Below are 21,600 nucleotides of genomic sequence, written 5' to 3'. Positions count from 1 at the left end.
AATGTTTCAGTTTAATTCCAAACTGATGGAGGGAGACATGTTAGAAACAGCTAAGCTAAAATGCCAATGTACTACATTTGCAGCCCGCTTCAAGAATGGGGATCTTCAAAAGCGGTGCTAGTCATAAAAAAGCCACGTAGACATGACTCCTTGGCTTCAATTCTCAATTACAGTCAACTTCCCTTAATTTAACCCACTAAAACTGTTCAAATTATCTGGCAGGTAGAATTAAACAAGGTGTAGAAAAACACATCAGAACACCACTGAGTCATGGCAATATTTACCCAATTCTAACATGCCCCCAAATCAAATGTGCGCCCAAATTTTATAAGCCCAAAGAGGAGAACGTAGATATGACATTAAAGCTCCTAAACAAAGTTGAAATCTAACAAGCACCCGATTTTTTTAGCAAGAAAAATGAGCAAAGGTTTTAATATATGTTGCACCATGGTGGCTGGTTTCCTAAAGTCAGCTTCTCTGCAAGGTCACTTCCCCACATGTGGAAACGTGAACATGTGAACACCCGAACAGGCTGAACTGCACTATGTACACTTCCAGGCAATAAAAAAAAAGGATTCCGTTTCAAAGAAATTTGCCAGTTTCAGCCAAAGTCAACACACATTCAAAGCAAAAGCAAGGCTTAGCGTTACGCTCAAACTTCTCACACGGTGCTCTAACAATATGCGCAGGCAACACGGTACGACATAGCACGCGAGACAACTGCCACTATGGAGCAGGAAAGGCACCCTTCGCAGATACCAAGCGTGTCACAATGCTGGCAAGGTGAGGAAAGGCAGTAAGCAAACTTGCAGGCCTCGCACGTCAAGAAGGGACCAGTGGGAAACCACCAGCTTTTGTCAGTGTCCAATGAAAGGCTCAGATAAACTTGGCTTGATTAGTGTTCCCTTCTGCTCAGACCAATGTTTGCAACACAATGTGGTATTGTGCCCACAGGTGCTGAGCACAAACACTAGTGTGTTTGCGTGCGACACTCATGCCTGCAGTGAAAGCCAGAATGCTGCCCTGGCTCCGGCACAGCCAACCGAGATGAGCGTGACCGTACATCCACTTGGCTTTGTCTTTTTTTTTTTTTGCAGCCAATGCACTGTGCACCTCAGGAAACCTTCCAACCCTCCATGAACTACGATTGTTTTTTATTTATCATTTTATAAATTTATTGCAAAGCACTTTGGAACTGCTATAACGGTCACTGGCTCCATCAGTGGACCCGATCACCGGTAGACATCACAACGCCGGGAAAAGCGTGCCCATGAAAGCTATCATTGTAAAAAAGGGCACGTTGCTTTCTACGATATCCAATATTAGTTGGGAGCGTGCGTCTGCGTCTGTTCCTTTCATCTGTCTTGCGCCTTCTACACCATTCACAAGTACGCATCAACAACGTACCAGGTTCTGCTGTTCCATCTCGACGAAGAGGTTGGGCACTGTGGCCACGTCATTGACGGAGCAGCCGACCACGGTGGGGGCGAAGATGCGTGCCAGGTTGTTCAAGGGCATCTTGGCCTCGGGGTGGGCGGCCACCGTTTGCAGGTGCAGCACCAGCACGGCCAGGGTGTCCCGGTTGGCCGGCGGAAGCTGCGTCACCGCCTGCCACATGGCCCACACCCGGTCCTCGTGCTCTAGCTCTGCACGGGGAAGGAGGAACGAAGAGCGAGACGGGTTTACACGGGGGAGTCAACAACATCCACAGCTTTTCAACTGTACCAGTTGCAAAACTCTCTCCATGAGCTCCACGTTTCAGCGCAGCCAAACCTCGATACAACAAGCTGTTAGACATGCTAACGAAGTAAGCTTAAATGTTTATCACCGATTCAGCATGTAACAAATATAACAAATATTAGATATAACGAAGGAATATGTGCTGGATACAACTTCGTTATAGTGAGGTTTAACTACATCATTGGTGAAAAATGTAGGTCACCAGCTGATTGAAGAGCTTCCTACAGATAGATGCCATTTAGGCCAAATTTCTATGGTACCCGTTCAGAAGCTAAACAATAGATCCAACCTAGGCACCTTATCAGAAACCCACTTGGAAGCTGCCTCTGTCTTTATTGCTTTTTTCACCTATTTCTCTTTAGTAACTGTCTGTCTCACTCTCTGCTATGATGGACAAAATAAAACTGAGTAATGCCATTTTATCAAGAACAACAATGGAATATGGTAGACTTCTGCTAATTTCATAATTAAGACTTGACCCGTCACCATGCATGCACTTGACCGCTATGAAAACCCCGATAGTGACCCATTTTAATGGCAGCATGTCTCAGTCTCAGCGGAACTTAAGGGACAGTGAATGCAAGTGATCTTCCATCGAAAATGGCTATTCAGCCTGCCCTAGGATTTTCAAGCAATAATGATACCCTACAATGTCTAATTGCAGTATTTAGCCGGTTCTAAGGAGAGTCTTTTTGCCGTGAAACACCCAACCAGTTACAAAGCCAAAACTGCACTCATGGCTGTCGGATTCTTTACCGCATAACACAAATGTATAGCGGCAAAGCTGGCTCTAGAGAACCGTGCGGCAAACTTAAGAAGCCAGCCATCATTGTGCAGCACTTATTAGGCCCTTGCCTATATATTGCGATGAAAAATCGGGTGCATGTTGGGTTCCTACTTTGGACACACACAAAGTGGGAGCGTGTTTGGTGTTCAGGGGCATGTTAGAATAGGGCAAGTACTACAACGAATTAGCGGTGTGTTTTGACATTTTTTCTGCACCTTAACTCAACCCGTCGAATAATTAGTTCACTTACATTGGTCCCGTCAGGGTTGAATTAATGAAAGTCGACTGCGTTCAAATGATTATTGCAGAGCACTCTGGCAATACTTCAAGCATTGTGCAACACAGCAACTGAGCTTCACTGCAAGCCTAAGTGGGCTCAAATGGTAATAACACAACATGAAATTAGATATTTGAGCCACTCAGTGCTTGTTTTCAGGGTGTTGAACCAGAATTTTTTCAGGTTCGGCTCGGGGTTTGTTTCCTGAGCACCATTCTGTTCTGGTTCGAACCAGTTCAAATGGGTTCAGAGGAAAAAAAAAACAGTTCTTTTTTTTATCTTTTAGTGCTGCGTTTTCGTTTCTCTGTCATCTCTGTATAAAAACAAATTCATAATGTAGGTTTGTTTTCGTAACTGTTGTGACTTGGCCAGCTTAACTGTACATTCCACTTGCTCTCCATGGGAGGCTAAGGATTACAATACTAACTGAAGTGAAATAAAAGGTCCTCAGGGACACTTAAGAGGAAGCTTTAGATCGGGTGCTCCAACCTAAATACGTGTAAAAGGAGAATTACTTTTTCTCGGCAACCACTGCACCATATTTGGGGAGGTTGGCTTGTATAAAATAAAAACTCAAAATCTAGTGACTTGTTTTCAAGTTTGCTATTTAGGTCGTAAATGTTTTATTAAAAATTGGCAAAAATCAAAAACGTTCAGAAAGCAAAACTCAACTTTACAACTCAAACTCGGCAACGAAAAATGATACCACAATTATGTGAATTGCATCTATGGTACATCTAAAACGGACAAAATTGATATGTTACACATGAATTTAAAAAAATTTAGCAATATGGAAATGCAGCTTTTGCAGAACCCCTGTAAACAACGTAACGAATTTAGCAAAATATAAAATGACACATTCAATTTGTCCGCTTTCAATGATCTAATGGATGCCATTTACAGAACCATGATATCTCTTCTTGATGCAGAGGTACGAATTTGTTAGATTCGCGATTCTATTTTTTTCAAGCTTTCAAATTTTTGTAAATCCTTGTAACAAAATTCAGGCCCTAAATCTAAATTCCGCGTACAAGTCACTAAAATTTAACTTTCTCTCTCGAATGCAAGAAATTTTACTAAAATCGGTCCAAGGGTTATCTCAGAAGAACGTTTTTGCATTTTACATGTATTTGAATAGGCCGCGTCGGAGTTGGGCCCGAGCTAAAGCTTCCTATTAAGGCTGCTTAAGTGTGTGAATGTGAAAACATCACTCTTTATGGCCGCGTGTTTATTTTTATTCATTTTAGTTCATTAATATTGTTTCATTTTATTTTGTTCTTGGCTCATAAACCTGCAGTTGTTTTCTTGAGGAAAACAATGGCTATACGCAGTCGCTGTGGTGCCCCCTTGTGCTCCACTCTGCTCGCCGCCGACCAGTGACGGGCCGACCTTGTCTCCAAGTAATGCATCCTCACCACAATCTTCTGGCAGGCACTGTTTAAAAGGCTACACCTCTCTGTGTGCCACGAGTCAATTTCTCTCCATCGTTCTGGAGGCTTTTACGGCGCATGCCAGCATGTTTATTCGAGCCGTGTAGGCTTTTTCATACGTGCACCAATTTCTTGTGACAAACGGCAACCACAAGAGGCCAATAACTTGATAAAAATCAACTTGTTTATTACGACTCATGATGGTTCTATCAGGATATCTAGAGTGTGGACGGACGATGCTGCCACAGCATCTCACGGCAGCGTCTCCAGTTTTTCTCAGCAATGCTTCGAGCAAATAAAGCTTTCTTTACCAGACTGCTCTGCTCGAAATCTCTTCCTGCAACTGGTTTGGAACGGTTCCTTTGATTGGTTCCGCTTCAAGTACATTTCCAAAATGGCGGAAAAAATATGGGTTCGGTTCCAGTTTTCAGTTCCAGTTCGATACCCTGCTTGTAATACAGATTTAAAGCTGCTTTTCATTAATTATTAGGCAGCTATATAAAGCAAGGTTAGCAATTTTATCACCTGGACGAACTGCTCTAAACATTTGCTTACCAACTCATTTAACAAGGAGGTTGTCATGCACGCACAAGCAAACACAAACATCTCATTCAATAACTGCTGGCACTAGCTGTCGGAACGCTGGCGTGATGAAGAGCGATAGCAGTGGTGAGTGAACTGCCCTTCGTGCTGCCTCTCACTTCAACACCAACCAGGCATGCGAGAACACAGTGCACACAAAGCTATCGGGTATCTCGGGTCCGTTACCCTTCGAACCCAGCTCCAATTACCTCCCAGATAACACCTGCGACATGGATGGATGCGCTCAGTCACGCGATGAGCAACTGCAACCGGAGTAGAAGCAGACACACAAGCTACCCTGCGCTCCCCTTCGGCCCCCACCTCCTAGCACTGACGCCAGAAATTCGCCTGGGGTGGCCATATAATTACAATCGAAATAAAAGAAGTGCAGGAAATGAATGTTTCAAAAGGAACAAAAAAAAAAAAGAGCCGCCAGAGACTTGCTCAAGGGGTCAAGGCTCACCTGTTGCGCTGACAAAAGTATGCCACAGTGACTTGGTGATGAGGCTCTCGCGGAGCGAAAGCAGGAAGTCCTTGAGGACTCCGCACACAGCGTAGATGTCAACCTTTGACTGAAAAAAACATGGGCGAACAACTGGCAATGCAATTCAATGCCACACTGCAAGCGAAGATTGTTCCTCCTCGAGTCAGGGTGAAAACAACTATGTGAGCACAACACACACAGGTAAACTAGGGTATGTAACGAAATGCGAACAGCGGAGCGTGTGGCCGAATCAGCACTGAAGGCAGAGAGCGTGCCATCCACTCATCACCATTGACAGGCGTGCACATCAGGCCTGACAGCACTGCACGACGATACTCCCTCTACGCTGCGACATCCTCAATTCTGTTCTAGTTCTTTCTTATTTGAAAGCTAGCCAAGAAAAATTGAAGAAAACAGAAGCTGGAATATCACAGTAGAGGGCGAGCATTAAGGCACAGTACAGCAAAACTGCATGTGCCATCGGCATCAAATGCAAACAGTGAAGCGCGTGATACAGCTCGCGCTGTCACCATTACTGCGCCAGGAACATTTTTTTTTTTCTTTCAAATAAAAGGTTACCAGAACAGAAACAAAAATATTGCAGCATAGAGGGACCACTTTCGTGCAGTGCTGTCAAACCGGATGTGCACGCCTGTTAATGGTGATGACTGGACAGCGGGCGCTATACCTTCAGTTATGCTTCAGCCACATGCTCCACTGTTCGAATTTCATTTGATGGCAATAGTACACTGTCCGTCAATATGAGAGGGAACACTTCATGTTCAGAAATTTTTGCAAACATGCAAGTCTGAATCTCACTCACTGCACTGTTATGTTGTTCCCCTGTTGAAAAATCCAGCTCATAGAACTTTCCCTTCTTAGAATCACACATACAATGAAATTTACCAGCTTTTAACACAAAACTGGCGCTTCATTTCATATTGGTGAAGAGTGTACCCCAAATAGCAAAAGCTTTCGGAGCTCGCCATCCTAGAAACAATTTTATTTCATTGCAGCCAATCCATCCACCTTTGCTATCGATAGAGGCAGTGGACGCACCCCATATGACAACCAGTACACGTGCATAAGCTATGTCATGAGGAAATTGCCTATTTGCAAATTCAGCACTCCACAATCTTTTGCTGTCGGCTGTACATCTTGGCAGCACAAAATCCGAGTGCAATAAGACCAACAACAAAAAAAGATGCGCATCCTGTTTGTTTTGCACAGTCAAGGTGGCCAGACAAATGAGCTCAATATTCTCTTTGAAGAAGTGTACAGTGCTTAGAGTAGATGTGATATAACCAGCCCTTCACATCTTGCTGCATCTTGAAAAGCATGTACTTTGTAAGGAAGCAAAGAACCTGAGCATTACAGTCACTGGCGTTGCTGCTGCCTTGAATAAGCTGTAGTTGAAAAATTGCTCACACCACTGAGCTTAGTCATAAAATGCGCCGATAGTTGTGTACTTGCATCATTCATTGTGTTCCATGAGGAATGTGCAGGAACATCATTACTGATTTGCCGATACTAGATATTGTAGACTCTTGGCACGATATAGACATCAGTGTCAGCTAATCAATCTACACAGTGCACAGTGTGACACCACCATGGTGCACGCCAAGTAGCAAAATGCACGACCACAATATTAGTCAAGATGTGGTTAACGTGCGACACTTGGCCAATGGTTGCAATAGACACCGAAACTAAGATTATGTCTGAGGGAAAGCCTCTGTGAGGTGCCAGTTAGCCATCTTGAGCGCATGGCACTCTGCATATTGTGTGTACACAATTACAGGGTGCTTTATTGAATACTACAGTGAAATCTTGTTACTACGAACACCACATTGAAAAACTTTTCAGAAATCCCCTGCCGATTTCTTAGTTCTAATGTGAAGATATTCCAGTACTACGAACTTCAGAATACTAAATGTTTCAGAATAATGATTGTTGTTCAGTTTCCATGACATGTTAACAACGCCTCAGTACTGCAAACTAATATTCCAAAAACTGGAGTTTCTTAGAGGCAAAGAAAATGAAAGCCACAGTGCACGACTTCGTAAAAGCTGACGGCGCCAGAGAAAAAAAAAATGTGGGAGAGAACATTTTTTTCTTTATTTACTGTGGAGGCGACGACACAACAGGTTTTGTGAGCGTATGCTCCGCCCAGACAAGTGTCGCCTAGCAACAGAGGCATGTCCTTTCTTTTGACCTTTTTTCTGCACACTCCTCTTTCTTTTGTGCTTCTTTCTGTGGCTGTACTAGCTACACATGCAGAGAGATGTGACGATGTAACCTCCGTACTCGCAGGGATGCCACATTGTCGCACTTTGCACTTTCTGGACGTGTCATTTGCACATGCTTACGCTTTGGAATAGTTAAGGTGTCTACCTCGAGTTAGACAGGTGCAGTGTCTACGGCAAGGAACGTGAGAAAAACAAGAAACATTGCGCTTTGGAAGAGACATGGAGTTTCCCTCTTTGTTGGTAGTTTTTTTTATGTCTGCGTCTGTATTGTGCACATCATTCGTATTATACGGTGCTTTGGTGGTGCGTGGAAGCGGAATCTATTGAAAACAGCTTGGGCCGGGAGTCATCAGCGACGTTTTCATGGACAGCTCATATGGTGACAACTTATGAACTGATGGGCGTAATGGTTAATTTTTGGGCTTTCACTACAACGAACTTTCAGAATAACGAACGATTTGCAGCAGTCTCCTGAAGCTCATTGAGACTTGACTGTATACCTTTTCTGAAATGTTGGAGATTTGGGGCTATTTGGACTACCGTCCAATATGCCTTTGATCAAGTGCCATTGTGTTGTGTTGAGACGCCAGAGTGAATAATGTCATTTGCAGCATGTAGTTACGCATTGCAAGTATTCCATTCGGATACTTAAGAGCTTACCAAGTTTGGGGCACCCTTGCCTTGCTGGAAGCGTTCCCTTATCTCACGCACTTCACGTTCCGAACCAGATACCCTGGATAGTAAAACATGCAGTTAGGCTGTCCCGGTTGTTCTTAGCACACAAAGAAAAGAAGCGATAAAAGCAGAGCATCACACAAGCTAAAGCTTGACAGCTTTTGAAATCTTATTAATATATTCACACACTCAAGTCGTTTGTAAAAACCATGTCTACCATGGACATTTTTATCACAAAAGCACTGAAAAATAATGACGAAGGTCTCAGGTGAAAATGAAAATGAAGAAAATGTTTTTATAAGCAACTTTACAAAATAAGAAACTGATGAGCATCTCCATTTAGCACGTCCCTCTCTAAATTTAGCAAATTCATGGGTTGCTTAGCACTGAAAATAGCATATTTACATGATTCTAACAGGCACATTTCTTTTTGGAGTGCATTCAAATTCGCATGTGCATTACAATGGTAACTAATTCTACTCGAAATCAAAAACAAAAACCAATTCTTACCTTAAAAAAAAAACTACACGCAAGGCAGCTAGCCACACTGCCAGCAAAAAGAAATTTTTTTTTTTTTAGCCTTTGTTTACGTTCGCCATTTTCCAGTTTGCTGTACATGTGGCATTTGTAATGCATTAGATGGAGCTGCAGAGGACCACCTGTGATTGGTAGACAACGAAAAGGAGGTGTCCTTGGACTCCAATAGCGACTAACTGCCAAGATTAAGCTGTGTGCGTGTTTGTGTGCCTTTGTATGTTCCACAAAATTGTTTTAGCATGGTAGACGTCGACTCAGGTTGAGTTACTTGATGTGCGTGGTAGAATTTGTACGAAGTTTTAAAAAATATTTTGGCGGTAACATAACAGTGTTACAATCAGGGGCACAATAGAATCGTGCAAATATGGCATGTTTTTTAGCCAATATGAAACTAACGCGTGTGGATTGTAAATTTGCATTTTAAATTTAGATTTCTAACATTTTTATCAGGCTACCAAGAATAGTGCGTACTTTTGCATGTTGTGTTTTAGCAGAATGACAACACTGATCTGCAGTGCCTGTCTCTCACTGTTGGATGTTGCGACAGAACGAATATTTGTGAATTTCTTCTGGAACACTTTATAAAACACTAAGCACATTTTGAAAGGAACTCAATAAGCATTTCCTGCACTTGCAGTACTGCCACCACAATAAGAGGCATTTCCAGGCTTTAAAGATATTACAGTAAAACCTTGTTAATTTAACCCTCGTTAATTTGGGAAATTTGATCATTCGGACTCGTGCTCTGGTCCCGGCAAACTCTCGTTAATTCAGACATGTTTGGCCACACACTGGTTAATTCAGACAACTCTCGGAGCTTGGCATGGATCGCCGTGATCCATGCCAAGCCGATCATGTCGATCCATGAGCTTGGATAGTCAGTGATCAACGGACGATCTGTTGGCGATCAGCAAACTGCCTCAAAATAATCTGGATTTGCGCGCGGCAGTGAAAAGCGTGGCTCAAATGACACGCGCTGTGGCCACGCTGCGAAGGAAGTCACAATGCCTTCGTAACTGCAAGTGCTAATCAGTCTCGAGATGAGAATTGCAGCTTCCACACTGCTTTTCTGTGAAATAGAAATGTAATTTGCCAAGTCATTCTGTAAATAAAAGTGTGTTGACATAGCATTTTTTTATTGTTTTCTAGGTAACCTCATTAATTTGACATTCTGTTAATTTGGACTTTTTTTTGGTCCTGCGATATCCTAATTAACAAAGTTTTACTGTAGCTATTTACTATGTACTCCATCTTCTTTCCAGTTGAAGCTTCTCATAAAGAATATTGATTAGATTAAAAAACGCATGACACATCTTTGAGAGTTTGAATGCCGCTTAACAATATTCTTGCGAAAAAAAAAAAAGATGTGTGCTTGTAAGAAAAAATGAATGTTGGCGTTAAGAGCAGCACACTGCAATAGGATGAAGCACAACACACATATCACAAGAAATCGTTGAGGCGGCAGAAACCGTCAGACTGGGAAATAGTAGAATCAGCATGCTATCTGCTTTTTTCTCTTAATTATCTTAGCTAAGAGCAGATAGCGGCCTGACATTGATGGCAGTAGAAGTTGAGCTTCTAATTTTGCATTTATAGTTTCAACCTGGCAAAATGAGTCATTCTTTATTATTGTGTGCCTCTTGGGTGCCTTCATATGATATCCTTTTAACTTCAGTGTCGAAGTGCGCATGTGCATTTGAAATTAATGTTTCTTGGATGGCCAGGGTGTTTTTTGTGTCTGCTTCACTGTTTCTTGCGTAATGGTCTACTGAGCAGAACCCATCTCACTATGAATGTTGACGTTAATGAAATTAGCATTGAAGGAATGCACTGTACTTATTCGAATATAAGGCGAGGTCTTTTTCCTCAGAATCTTTAGTGTCAAAGTTACCCTCACCATATATGCGAATATCACCTTTACGTGTAGCTTCATGACAGCGCGAATTTTGCCTTATAGTGTGGCTTTACGGCAGCGTGCGTCGCCATGCCGTGAAGCCACATTATAAAGCAAAATTCAAGCTGCCGTGAAGTCACAACTAAAGCAATATTTGTACATAACCCACACTCCGCATGTTGAAGCTTCATACCCCCTATTTCATGGTCGCCATATTACATTTTCGTGGTGCTAGTAATTCGGCACTTCATTCAATCCCCGCAGAGTCTGAATAATCTGCCAGCTACTGTATATTGCCTATATTAGTGTGAATACTTCACCTTTTTTTCTTAGGTTGCTTGCCTTATAACCATGACTGCATCATAATCGAATCAATACACTATCAAAACACTGCATCGACACCGCCAAAATGCATCATGTACGAGGCATGTATGCAGACATGCCCCTCTCCCACTTATTTTTCTATACACACTGCACCATACAGCGCCGTCACCGCAATGTCTGTGCATGGCGTGTGTGAATAATATTCAATAAAGATTGTCTGAATATATATATATGATGTGGGTTCAATTCTGTTCAGCACTGAATAAGTTTTAAAGGATTGCTTTTTTTTTTTTGTCATTGAAGTGTGGCACATTCTCAGTTGCACCTAGTTCCCTCAGCACAACAACCTGACGCTGTAAACATTAGACCATGGTCTGCATAGTGACGCAAGTTGATGGGAAAACGGTTAGAGACGCCGAAAGTCGGACAGCCCCGTGAAAGTGCATGCAGTTCCCATATAATGCGAATCACATTGAAAGGAAGTAAGACTGCAGCACTGTCCCTCGACTGTTATCCTGTGAAGACACGAATGCGTGCTGACCGATAGAGGCCCACACAGTCCAGGCCTCTGCGCTCCACCTCCTGGATGCAGTGGACCACAAGTGCAGGCACCATGGGTGCCGTGGAGGGCACGTGGTCGGAGATGAGCGTGCCCCGACGGCTGCCCGCTCCTCCACTCTTGGGCGTCTCGCACACCGGGATGCAGGGCAGCGGCACCTGGTGCAGACAATTGGTTTTGCATGCAATTAGGCACACGCAGCGACAACATACGAGTTTGGGCTTGCCAATACTGCACGAGTGAAGCAAACGCAACGGGAAAGAAGTGAGAATAAGTATGCACGATGGCATGGAGCGAGGTAGACGGGAGAATTGACTCCACCATCTTTCAAAACGTTAGAAATAAACTCCGGTGCTCTACGCACCTTAACCACAGTCTAGTTATGAGGCACGCTGTAATGGGGGGGGACTCTGTAATAATTATGACCACTCAAGGCTCTTTAACATCCGCCCCATGCAGGATACACGAGCGTTTTTGCATTACATGTGGCCGCCACAGTTGGAATCGAACAAGCAAAATCAAGCTCAGCAGTGCAACGCCATCTAATGCGTCAGCAAAGCATTGCACCGAGCTGTCCACTGTGCTCCCTTCTGCTTCTTAGCACTAAATGTGTGCACCAATGTGCAGACAATGCAGGAAGTAAGTACCTGGAGCATATTAGGCTGAAAGGTGCCGATAGGAATGTAGGAGTACACCAGGATTGTTAATTATGGTGGCCTCTATAAAGAACAATGTCATTGCAGTTACGCAATTGCTCGTTAAGTGCAGATGAAAAAAAAAAAGAAAACGCCATCAACCTATCCTGCTTGAACGTGCACAATGTTGCCAACTGAAAAAACGTAGGAACTGCACAACTCAGTCTATGTTAGGTGCCAATTACTGCAATTCATGCCTTTGTGGTCCAATGCAGGGGTAGTGCTGAACTGCCAAAACATTAGTTGGACTGCCTCATTCGGCAAGTGGGCACTCCTTTATGTTACTCCATGCAAAATGCAGACTTCCAGGTAAGGCTTTGGTGCAGTCATTACGATGATGAAATGATCTCTGCTGAATACCACAATGAAGATAGATTCCACAATGCAAATGGACGTGGTTCCCAGAGACTTAAACCTCACAGCTGAGGAAAAGGTCATCATAGTCCAGGAATTGAACCTGGAACCAATGCCTGACCAACATAATCACTTCCACAGAGCTAATCAAAAGTCTAAAAACCCTTGTCAGTTACAAACAGAAACTTCTTTTAGAGTCGGTATTGTGATATGTGTTCTTTCATCCAAGTATCTTTTTTGTCACACACTTAGCTCATGCAGCCAAGTCTCATTTCAGGATTCGAACATATAAGATGCATGTCACAAACTGTTACAAATGTGCCTGAAACAGCATCGACTAACCTGGTACTTGCACTCCGGGTGGCAGATGGCATTGCAGCGGCTGCACCGGTAGACTGTCTTGTAGAACTTGACGCGCTTGCCGCAAGGACCGCAGGTCTCCGTCTTGATCACCGTCTTGGGGCAGAAGGTGTGCTGTCGGGACAGCAGCTTCTCGGCCGAGTTGCTCCGCCTCGGCATGGTGGCACTCGCTGCAATCTTCCCACGCCTCTGGGCCACCGGAGTGTTCGGTGCAGATCCTTTGATGCCCAGACGACAACAAAGAATAGATAGCAAGATAAACTTCTATCCGCTGCCACTCCAATCGTTTTGCAACAATCTGGTGCAGTAACATGGGCAACCACAAACAATTACCCAACGAAAACACTTCATCTGTGGGACTTCTACATCATATTCCAATATATGTGCATGATTCTGGAGACAAATATGACTTCCGCCAGTCGTCAAACTTTGGATATCCGATCAAAAACATCGCAGGGACGTTATGTCTGAACATTTCAGCCCATGCATAGACAACTGCTCCTCCCAGAGACTTTGCCTTTCAGTTTTCTCGTCACAGAATTTCAGTTTAGACCCTTTAAGAGTCTAACCAATGTCTACCTATCTTAATGTACGGTTATCAAAGGAACCCACAATGAAGAAAGAAAGAGTTCAGTCCTGCTTGTGTGCTCGATATCTCTTTGCTGATGGATTGATAGATTCACAAGGTTAAGTACAAAAGCAACAATGTGGCTGTGAGGGGTGCTGTATTGGAGAATTGTGGGGACTGAGGTATGCCTGGCACCTCTGTGCAGGCATTCACCTATTCTGTTGTTCCTATGCCTCTCCCTTTCCTCCACTTGCGAGGGTCGTGGACGGTGGCCTATGCCACGAACAGTTTCCGGCAGTGGTGCTTCGCACAGCTGACTGTGGTGGCCACAGTATGGCCAGTGCAACGGTTAGAGCGAGCAAGATCTCTCCAGGACAGCACAGGTACGTGTATGTTTTCCTCTCGTCCGCCAGCCCCTTTGTTAGGGTCTCAGTCTTGAGCTCACCTACACTGCATTGCTCTTACGTCAAGCGCACACCGTGTGTTGATCCTTTTCCAAACGCTACGCCAAAGAGCCTCGCCTGGTGCTTGTGCATTGCACCTAGTGCTTGTGCTGTTGGAGGCCCAAGTGGACAGAGATTGCCCGAGCTTTCACAAGTGGACCCATTGGTTATTGTGAGAGCAAGCAGCCTAGCGGGGACTTTTTGCAGTGGCATGTTGAGGGGAGTCATCCTCCCACAGCAACGTGCCAGCTGCGCCCCTTTCTGCATTTTTCGCCCTTGGCGAGGGAGCCCTGTGAATCCTGCGCCAGCCCGGGCGTTTGTGCAGTGTTGGGTGTCGCCAGACACAAACAAACAGTTTCCACTAACTCAGGGCAATACTGTTCTTATGCAGGCGCAGTACTCGGTGCCTCTTCTAGTGGCCCGAGTGTGCACTAGATTACAAGAGGCGATGGCTGAGGGAGCTCTGTGGCTCACTAAGCCCGAACTGTGGTGGTTGGTACTCCTGCGAGATACTAGACCCCTGCGAACTCCAGATTAGCCTTGACCACCTGTAGTTTTTCCACATGAACCTAAATTAGGCGCACAAGCATACTGCAGTCGTCACAAATGAGGATTGAGCCCGCAATCCACAAGACAATAAGCCTCACTGTGATCAGAAGTACCAGATGGGAGTTTCATGGGAAAGAAATTTTTGATCTCTGAAAGAGTAAGAAAAAAGTGAGTGCAACAAAATGAGAAATACAAGAAAGAAATGAACAAAAGCCTACAATGTAAGATGGCAGACTTCTCCCTTAAATATGTCTAAATTTGTAGAAATATTTTGCAAATTGACCTGTGTTACTTTCTGTACATACCATGGGTGGGAGAGCAGGCATGGTCAACAAAACTTAAAGGGCCCCTCACCAAGCCACATAGGAAATTTCAGTTATACGCTGTTACGGGCCTTCTAGGAAGTGTTTCACCGCAAGAATTTTTCAAATCGGTTCATTAATAGCCGAGAGAAATATTTCAGCTCTGCTAACCAATTATTTCAGGAGGCGAGTGTCACCGCCAACATAACACTTCCTCCGATTGCCGAGTCTAGCCACTGCAAGTGACATCCCTTCCCTGCGTTCTCCCGCACTGGAGTTCGTGGATCACGTGACGTAAAAGTGACCCACCCCCACCCCCCGCTTCTTTTATTTTTTTCCTCCCCTTTTACTTCCGCCAATGGCGTCATGCGCGAGCTGTTGAGTTTGTCTCCGTTAACGCAGCACATGATTTTGCGGGCAGTGCATGAGGACACCCAACTAGCGGTATAAGCCAGTGCTACACTAACCCCGAGGCAGACTGAAGTGGTTCATAGAGCATGATCGCACATTGGAACACTGCAGAAAATGACAGTTATGTTGTCTACGTACGTGACTGAACGATGCGAGACCAAGCAGACAAAACGCAAATACATCTCTTTTGCTGTGAAGCGTAGTATAAACCAAAAACATGCAGACATTCGGTTTGTGTGTTATTTCTCTAAACTTTAACTCGTCTAGTGAAGCAACAGATTGCACAAATAACAGATGTTGCCTCGAATAACTCTCATAGTCCCGTGTCACTATGAGCGATGTGACAGCGCAGACATGTGCAGTCAATCAATTCTTTAACAGTACCGTGCAAGCGTCGACTGACCAGCCGGTGAGCGCCTTCTGAAAGTGTGAAGCGACGAGATCGGCAAGAGTGGTGCATGCACTCCAAATTCACTGGAAGCGCAAGTTTCATCTGCTAGGCTCTTTCCACCAGCACGACATTGCCCCGGGCACGATTGCCCCTGTGCAAGTTCCCCGGCTTATCGGAGATGGCGGCTTCCAGTAAACTTCCAGCATGCACTGCTCTTGCCGATCTTGTTGCGTCATACGATTAGAAGGCGCTGATTGTGCCGGCCAGTCGATGCTCGTGCGGTGCTGCTAAAGAATCGATCGACTGTCCGTAGGCGCACTTGTGCATATACGTCACCTCTCTGGCTGGGACCGAGATGCTCGCAAGGAGAAGTCCAAATAGCGGTTGGGTCGAAATTGCAGCTCTTGCCACAGTGTGTAGCGATGCAATACTTAGCAGACATGATCGTTAGCATGCATTGTGTGCACTGTGCTTGTCAGCTCAAGATGGCCAGACCTGGTGAGGGGCCCTTTGAGTAGGCACATTTCCAGTTATTGTGAACAGGCTTCATAGACAGACTGAGCTAAAAAAAAATACAGGCATCAGAAATGTTGCTATGTCAACGGACTGGCATTGTTGCAGCATGCCGTTGTACTGGATGTTACATCATACAGAACGAGGGTAATTGCGGAAAAGAACTGATCAAGAGTTCTGAACTGATCCAAGGCACAGAAGTACTATGTTAGCATGAATGCAATGCAGCGTATTATGAGCCTGTCAATTCTCTTGAAAATCTTGCTGTTATTACTCAGGCAAATATGACATTTCAATGACGGAACAAGGAACGAGTAGACAACACATGTGGCTACTGCCATTATTACTCAAGCAACTATGACATTTCAATGACAGAACAAGCCAGGAGTGAACAATGCATGACACCCGGCTGCTGAAAGCACTGCATGCAATATATTACTGACCACTAGAGTACTTGGGCGTTGTCGTGGGTGTCAGTGCCATCGTGGGTGTCGAAGAAGCTGGCGTTGGCGGTGGTGGTGGTGGCGGGGTCGGTGCCATCGGTGGCAATGGCTGCGTCACCACCCGTGAAGTTGCTACCAATTCCTTGCCATCTGTGATTGTCACAGTTGTGTGCACCACGTTTGGACAAGAGCGGTCGAGTTCATCGTTTGCCTGGAATACAAGCGTAGGATCTTGCTGTAGGAACTGTGTGTCCATTCTGTGTCAACAATCCACACTTACTGCAATGAAACTTCTTGGCGGGCAAGTATAGTCTATTTGATAGACTACTATGTGCGTAAACTGGAGACATAAGACATACAAGAGGACAGAGATGTGTTAAGCCAACATCTCCTGCTCCTGCATGCTAACACTGGTGGCATCTTGACCAACTGACTAAGGAGGTGTAACATCAAAAACCAACAAAGTCACAAAGTAACAAAGTCAGAAGGCTGGGCTAGTTGGAACGTGGATATTTGAGACAACTTCAAAGCTCAGAAAGGGGAAAGAAACGCTTAAAGATACGAAGAGAACAGGAAGGATGCAGCGTCCTAGATCGCTCTTCCTGTTCAAAGAATCAACGGCACAAACTAGACAAGGATAAAGAAAACGACAGGATGGGCACCGAAATTTCAATTGAGTTTATTCCAGAGGTGTGCGAATATCCAAAAATTTCGACTATATATATTTCTATTTTAATATATTTTTATATTTGTATTGTATTATTAATATTCGTAGTCGATTCGAAAACTAGATATTCAAAATATTTTGGATATTCGATTGGATGCGAATATACGAAACAAATTAAATATATTGCTGGCTGTGCAGGAGCAAACATGGTTCTTAACGTTTATTTCTGCCTAAGAAAGTGTGTCTGATTTTGTGCCGAGTTTAGCAATAATTTCATGCTGCTGGCAAAATTTCGCCTGTAAAGCACAGTTAGCCACTGAACGTATAAACGTTGCTGAAAAGCCAGCTTCTCAACAGCAAGAGGCAAAAGTTAGTGAACAGCAAAGGTGTGCTCTTTCGCAGGTTCCGTTCCCAGTACTGAGCTTATTTTTTGACAGCAAATGCGATGAGCGACGACTGGTACAGGGTGAAATGACTCCGAATTTATGAGAAATCGATGCGGTACAATAAGGCACATGTTGGCGAAAACAGACAACTAGCAGAAATTATTACATTTTCCAAAGTCAATGTGAGCCAAATACATATCTTTTAGTACAATGGCTTACTAGTTAAATTTTTTTACCAGTGACAATGTAAATGCAATGCTACTACATGTCAAGATAAACCAACTCGCGAATCAATGCATGCGCATATCATTATTCGATATTCAATACTAAGTATTCGTATTCAATTTGTATTAGAAAATTTTGATTTCGCACCCCCTAGTTTACTCATAATGAGAAATCTTTTATAACCACACAAAGACAAAGAACACAACTGTCATGTTCTTTATCCTCGTCTGCTTCACACCACGAATTTCCTTTGAATGATGACCCACAAACTAGCTCAAACCAAGAATGTGCTCCAATCTTCTCTTATAAGGTCATTACTTTTCCCGATTAAACATTGGAAATGTCTTAAATGTGGCTGAAAAAAATACTGAATGGTGCCAAATCAACTAAAGGGCCCATCAAGGTCCATGCTGAGAGTGTAAACGAATTTTAAAAAGAAGCGCAAACACTAACCTTGGACTTTTTTTCAACCGGCGATATGCCTTCAAAGAAACAGTGCCGCCGCTTGCCCTGTGAGCGGCGCATGCTGAAATCGGCAGAATCATCGGTGACATCCAGGTCGTCTCCGGAAGGTGAAAGCACAGAACCTACAGACTCGTCAATGATGCTCAGCCTGAAATACCAACATTAAAGAGCACCTTCATCAACTCCCACAAACTAGCTGCCTGTATACAACTCCACAGTAACAATGTGGAGGTGGCTAAGTTAAGCAGAGATAGATTAAGTATGCCTGCAATAATATCTTTAACAATGCTTTTCCTGCAAAGCTGGGTTTTATTTTGGATAATTGTAAGCAGTACCTTCACAGTAAAAATAATCCCACAGGAACACTGCTGGGCAGGCTCCCAAGGTAATGAGCTCCGAAAGCAATTTTAACCAAGGCAGATATACATCCATCGTGTAAACAATGCAACTACTCGTCTACTACAGCGATAGAAGTCCACACAAGACAAAGTGTTCACAGGAAGGTGGACACATGAAGCAATCAACGAGAAAGCTTCAGCCTGGACGACAACATTTTGACAAAGAGGCTCATCTTTGTCAGCGCAACAGCTCAAGCAGTCTGCTCGTGTTCTTACAAAATTTAAACCTTCCCAGACGTATGCTGAACTGAGCAAATCATCCATCAAGACAGTGAAGCTGTAGAAGTGAGTGCTTGCATCCTTTGTTGAAAGTACTAGGAGTCTGTCTGCTGGCAATTCTTAGGGATGATTCATCATTGACGCTGCCTGTACATTCTCGCAGGTGCCCTGGTCATACGCCCCCTTCGTGTTTCGAGCGTAGGCTTTGTTGTCGGACCACGAAGTCAGCTTTCGCAGCCACAGCCATACGGCCTCCTAGCTAGCTAACCTCCTACACGGGGTTAGTAAAACACGACATGAGAAACAAAGATAACAGATTGCCGACTAAAAGAAACTGCGCAAGGAAGTTCATATCTATTCGAGTAACAACAAGGTAACTTATTTCATAATCATTGATAATTAGTGTTAATTGCCCTCCAACGCATATGTTCGAGACAGATGAGGGCTGAACTGATGGCTATTCCTTGACATTTAATACCGAGCACGCTGCCACCAGAAAACTGTTGTGGAAGTCCCCTTGACAGCATTGTTGTAGAAGTTGTCAGGGTAACTTGGCTTGACTGGCAAGACAACCCAGCAAAAACACATTGTCCATAGGACATCTGAATCGTGTTCCAATCTCAGCACACCATTTCAGAGAATTAAAACATCCATAAGATGTCCAGTTTCGGATATCGTGATATGGACATCCCAAGGATATAGCACATGTACATTTTTCAGCATACATGCTGAAATTTGTCCTCCAAGAGGCTTTGTCCAAGTCTCCTCGTAACAGTATTACGTATGTTTTCCTGCGGGTTCGAAATACGATCTGAAGCTATCATGTCTGCTGCTCGTGTGTACGTCGTACTTTTCAAATTTTCTGATGCAATTTACTTTGGGAACTTCAGCGACTTCAATAAGCCACTTGCCCTTGGCGGAAGGCCTAGAAAAATTAGGAGTATACTGCACTTCTGCAAGCGAGTGTGTGTGCGCCAAATTTGTACACACAATGCATCTGTTCATGATGCATGGGCAGTCTGCCCGTTGCATATGTCACACAGTGTGGGCTGCAAACATAATAGGCATCATAGCAAACACTGGTAGAAAGGATCCTGGCATCTGTCTGTGAAATGTATGCAGTACGTCCCGATGGTGTCCCTCGCGAGCATGCAAGCGATGCCTGCAGGACAGAGTGTGGCCAAACAATCATGCGAGGGACATTCACAGGATGTATTCGACACATCCTTAGGATGTCAATGTCCTGGCAGTGGATGTGCATAGGATATTCGTTGGACATCATTGCCGTCACAGGGAAGAGTCTTGTTGAAACGCCGACTTCAAGTTGAGACTTTCCTTGGTTTAACGACTACGAATCAGACAGAAATGCACGCAAACTTTGAAGCGCACAGAGCGTCTAAAGTCAGTCTTGACAAAAATTATCTTGAAGGGCCACATTGCTTCCCTTGTGAATAGCAGAAGCTGTTTCCTTGCCTAGCTTTTAGCTATACATGAGGTTACCATAGCTACAAGGCAACTGCAGTGGAAAGTGACAGCAGTGAGTCATAATATGTACATAGTTGAAAAATTTGTCTACTGCCTTTAAAGGGATATTATAGAGGAACACCAAGTTGGGCTAGATTGCTAAATGACTTTTTAGCTGCCAAAAGGTCAGTCTTACTATGAGAGCAGGCTTCACAAGCCAGAACAGATGCAAAAGCAAGACGTGTGGCAACGCCATTTTCACGATCCCACACTACCTTCAAGAGATGTAGGTTTTCGCAGCGTCTACTCTTGTGCAAGTTAAGTTACTGTTATGTCATAAGAAGCCAACAAACACTGACACCAAGGACAACATAGAGGAAACTACTTGTGCTTAATAAATGAAACAAAGAAAAGATAAATTAATGGAAATGAAAGTGGATGAAAAAACAACTTGCTGACTTTAGGACTCATTGCCACTGAGCAACAATTTTACTTGCTAAAAATTTGGGTGCGCATTAGATATCTACATTGCTTAGGAACTTTGATGTCATTTCTAAGTTATTACAGCAAAGCTGTTTATGTGGACTCTGTGCCGTCGTTCTCGGACTTCGCTAAGAAGGGGCCACATACGTGACCAAGCAGGAGAGGAAAAGAGAAGCTCAACAGGGGGAAGGGGTTGGAGTGACCCCTTTCCCCCCGTGAGAATACTACCTTACACGCAAATCTGATACGGTTGTCATACGGTGCATTTTCAGCAATCGAGCCAGATCAGCATCGAATTTATAGACGATTTATTCCACTCTACCGCGAAAGAAACAAATGTTATGCTGGTGGTTTGCGGCCACTGAACAGTGCCCAGCGATTGAAATGCGATACTAGGAGTGCGTGGCTGTCGGCACTTCCTGCACAAACAAGAATTGCCGGCAGCCACTTCAATCATCAAACCAATCCAACCAATCGTCAAAACGATTGCAGTGCCCGCATATTCAGTGGTGGGCCTTGCACCCAATATACAGAGCTTTGGATTAGCGGTTCTGCACATTCCAGCCCAGCTACAACTATGGGAACACCACGAGTAGTGCGTACTCCTGAGGACGAAGCTGCCTACCATGAGTCAGTGATAGTTGGCTCGTGAACGGGCTCGACATCGTACGGCCGACCCCGAGCTGTGCGCCAGAGATGCAGAGTTCAAATGGCAACGCTCCTAACGTA

At 44.2% G+C, this 21,600-nt stretch overlaps 1 pseudogene; it reads right to left on the bottom strand.

The window, feature by feature from the left end:
- LOC135914526 (rac GTPase-activating protein 1-like) overlaps positions 1 to 21,600 on the bottom strand; it is a 38,236-nt pseudogene that overhangs the window by 4,041 nt on the left and 12,595 nt on the right.

Source organism: Dermacentor albipictus, chromosome 8 (assembly GCF_038994185.2).
Source record: "Dermacentor albipictus isolate Rhodes 1998 colony chromosome 8, USDA_Dalb.pri_finalv2, whole genome shotgun sequence".
In the NCBI taxonomy this organism is placed as follows: Eukaryota; Metazoa; Arthropoda; class Arachnida; order Ixodida; family Ixodidae; genus Dermacentor; species Dermacentor albipictus.
The sequence above is the reverse complement of the archived record's forward strand: the minus strand, read 5'-3'. Positions and strand labels throughout refer to the sequence as shown.